This window comes from Metopolophium dirhodum, chromosome 9 (assembly GCF_019925205.1).
Source record: "Metopolophium dirhodum isolate CAU chromosome 9, ASM1992520v1, whole genome shotgun sequence".
In the NCBI taxonomy this organism is placed as follows: domain Eukaryota; kingdom Metazoa; phylum Arthropoda; class Insecta; order Hemiptera; family Aphididae; genus Metopolophium; species Metopolophium dirhodum.
This window is the reverse complement of record NC_083568.1, coordinates 1,347,486-1,352,117: the sequence shown is the minus strand read 5'-3', so window position 1 is coordinate 1,352,117 and position 4,632 is coordinate 1,347,486.

Below are 4,632 nucleotides of genomic sequence, written 5' to 3'. Positions count from 1 at the left end.
AGCCGAGACAATAATATTGTGTGCGCTGTCTTCCCGTGCGGTAGGTAATCGGTGTACAGTACACACCCCGTAAGATGTAGCTACGGGATCAGGCCATCAGGGGCGTAATTAAGGGGGGGAATGAGGGGGATAGACCCCCCCCAGAGTCTTCATAATATTATATATTATATTATATACTCACCAATGTACTTGAAAATTTAATATTTTGTGTGTAAAAAAATGTATATCCCTCCCCCCCCCCCCAAGACAAATTCCTAATTACGCCACTGTACGGGATACTTATTACTTATAATAAATTGTCAAAAACTCAATCAATACTCAATATATTATATCAGCCGTATAATGTGTGTGTACGTCCAAGGCCTTTGCATTTATACTACCTATACTTTAGTCAAGGTACCTTTGATTTATATTTTGCTTTTATGCACTACGCACTTTGTACCACAACGCTGAACACTGTACTACCTAGCTATATCGTTTAATAGGTCGATATTTTGGAAATGTCTGCTCATGTAAAAGTTGTATTCTTTACAATACTGAAATAAAAGCATGTTATTTTACATGTACATGCATATTAATATGGGTACTTGGTTTACTTGTACAATAAAAATTAAATAAAGCTAAACACATTATAATTTAAAAATTTAAAAACTTAAAAATCACAATAACGAAAATTCTCAAAGAAGAATTCTGAAAATTTGATTTTTTCATCAAAACGTATTGTAAGTAGGTGGTAAATAGTAAATACTTCAATAGTTTAATAAAAAAATTAAAATAGATAGTATCTTTTATGTCTTGTAATAATACAAAAATCCCTTAAACAAAGACGATACCTAATATCGTGTTTAAAAGTAAAATAATATTTAATGACGGATTTCAGCTCTACTGCCCCAGCGAATTACTGGTTACGGGTATTTAACTTACTGTCCACACTCAACACTGAGGACTTCACAAGCGGCAATCGTATATTATTTGTACATGTAGTATGATTGTATAAACCTATATGTAGGTATTAAAACTATTATACCTATTACCTACGTTAACTGTATACCTATAATATAATATAATTTATTTCAGTGGTAAATATTAAAGTTTGCATATTATTCTGGTTAACCAATTATTTCCAATTATGTGGCTATGTCCTATATATACACCATAACCAGCTACCTATAAGTCATTTGAAAACACAAGAAGTTTAAATAAGTGTGGAGAATTTATAACTATGGAGTCTTGGTTATAGCATTTTGAACAGCTAATATAGCTAGTTTAAAATGTATAATATATAAAAATTCCACAATAAATTAGTAAAAAAATTCTTAGATTATAGATAGTTATCTATAATTTAATACATATTATTATAAACAAATATCTGTAGATCGAATAATTTAGTTTAAATTGATTTATTTGATAGTTAATTTCAATAACAATAATAATCATATCGATATAGCAAATGATTTGGATATTCTTTGTCATATCTCAGTGTTTTTATTAAATTTAATTTTTAAGTTTAAGTAGTTTAACTATTTAACTAATAGTTCTTATCAAAATAATATTCTAATCTTCGCGAGAAATAACTATTTATAAACTTCAATAAATATAAAATAAGTATTTATAATAAATATTTATAATCAATTGAATTGTAACCACTAACCACTAACCACGATTAAATACTTTAAATCGTGATTCTAACTACTCAATAATGATAAAAAAAATAATATTATTAATAATTTATAGATTAAAAATGGACTTAATTAATTTTGCATGTTAGTAACTATATTCTATGAATCAACTCATGCAGTCATGCACAACGCATTAAGTCCACGTGTGGACTTAGTGTGTTCTGCGTATTAAGGAAAATATCGAATGGACTTAGTTAACATTTTGAATTGTATATTAAACATCTTTAAATAATATTGGGACTTAGTTGAATACAGCATATTGTAGATATTTTTAAACTGAATTTTATATGACAATAAACCGGAAAACCCGATTTTTGGACTTAGTGTGTTTTGCATGAACGGGGACGATATACAATATTTAAATAAAACATAATTATTAATTATTTTATGGATTAATAAAAATAAAATAATTCTATTACAAGGTATTCATAAAATATAGGTAATCAACTTTGTCTTACTATAATATTATGCTTAGTCTGTTATTGGTATTGGTCATTTTATTACAAAAATAAATAATAATTAATTATAATAAAAATAAATGTAAAACAAATATTAGTTTTAATTTTATTTTATGATACCTACCCATAGGTATATTATAATATATCGCATAAACGTATATGGAGATATATCTATCAGTTATCAATAACATCAAATCAAAAAACAAAAAAATGTTCGGAGTAACTTTCTACGTCGTTACTCGTTACCTACCTAATTACCCAATGTATACACAACATATTATAATACTATGATATGAATATTCATAATATAATCTTGATTGAATATTTGAATGTATGTATTATGTATACATACTGCCTAATGCCTATAGGTAAGGTTAAATATCTGGTAACTGGTAGGTAAGTGTTAGTGTATATATATAGTCCGATACTATATTACTGTATTATAGGTACATTCAATTAAATACACTATTCTATATAGTTCAGCTCTCAAAAATATTATTATATAATACTATATGATATATCTGAGTGTTCGGTGTTCGGTGTGACTGTGTGAGTGTAAGTGTATAGATTATAGATATATATATCTGTATAGTATACCTGTATACATGTTACAATTATTGGTATTATGGTCTTCAATCATCATAGTATACTTACCTACAACATCATAGATACTATAATATACATAATACATTATAGTATTATACATTCAATCTGTCGATATTAGTTTACTGATATTTATTTAACGTTTTATGGTTATGCTTTTATTAAATTTTCGTATTATAAAGTTTGCATTCGGTTCCATTTTATTTTATTGTAAAGTGCGTAACCAAAAATAAGTTTAATTCGTAGTTAAGTAGTTAATTAATATGATATTTTATAATTTAAGTATATTTACTAACAATAAAATTATTGTAGATGGACAGCTAGGTATTATTGGTATATTAAAATATTGCATAAATACAGTATAATATTATGTATAAAAAAGACAAGCCAGTATTTTTCAAATAAATATATACTATACATACTATATACTTTGGAATATTAGCATTAGGTAAGTAAGGATGGTAAATCTATACTCAATGATATTAGACAGTCTTATAGTGTGGAGTATGGAGTGATTATGATACAACAACTTTTGAAAACTTGAACGTATTTATACCTACGTAACTATGTATAACCCTAGGGCCCAGAATAACTTTTTGTTAAAAGGTAAAATAAATAATAATAAGTACCTAAATAATACATTTTTAAATTCACATTTCATATTATTTTCATCCTTATACCGCGTGTTAAAATATGGGATTAAGTAATGTATAATTACTTAATTTTCACATTTAAAATGTTTACTGATTTGAGAATTTAACTGTATTTAGATGATTGTTTGGACAGATAGTATATTTATTTTAACGAGGTTTTGGTTATATTATTACGCTATAAACTAGATGCTTACCTGAAATTACTTGTATTGTAACATTTATATATATATATAAGATACATTAAATTACATTAGATAAAAGTTAACCACAATGAACTTAACCAACTAATAAGTAATAACTATAGTATTTCATTGTATAATAAATATACATTGCGGTACTACCTACATACTTATTATCTATATACTCTTCGAAGATCAACAATGTATTAATGTTTAATGTATAATATGTATTATGATTTATGTTAAGTATATTAATTATTAACAAACGTCTCGTCACGGCGCGTGACGCAATTATTTAACTGAGATTTTATTTGCATTTCATAAATCTATACATAATTCAACTTATAATATTTACCAGTTGCCGCGGTAAGTGGCCTATTATTATTTATATACAACCAGTGTTCAATGCCATTTCCATTTACCTACTAACTTTTTAAGTGAAAAACAAAATTACATTCTAATTTCGATTCACAATGGATATATTTTCACACCAAAACTTGCAACTATAGTGGCGTAGGTACAGATGGGGGGCCATTTTGGCATTTTGGTGCAAGTATACCTACCATCCACTGAATTTTTTAATTTAATTTTAAACCACCACAGTGTTGGTAGGTACCAAAATACTATGCACAATAAATTCTTTTGTGTATTAACTTATTAATTATGAGCGCGCTAGTATTGAGTACATACAATAATATAGTACATAATTGATAATAAACAATAATTATTATAACACACGTATGCTAATATGATATGTGTTATACACCGGCACGTTGTCTACAATAAATTTTAAAAATTCATGTCTATAATGTCAAGACGTGCTACGCATCACTGTGAAATGTTTCCACGCTTCTTGCAATGCTGGTATATCATCACAGATATAACAAAAGTTTAGAGATTAAGAGTTATATTCATCTGAATAATTCACCAATGAATGCAATAAGTTAGAAAAGTGGTACCAAAATAGAAACTTAGATATTGATTTTACTAATTTACCAAGGACACAAGAGAAATTTATCAATAGAAATATTATGAATCCATTATCTATATACCATTTTTT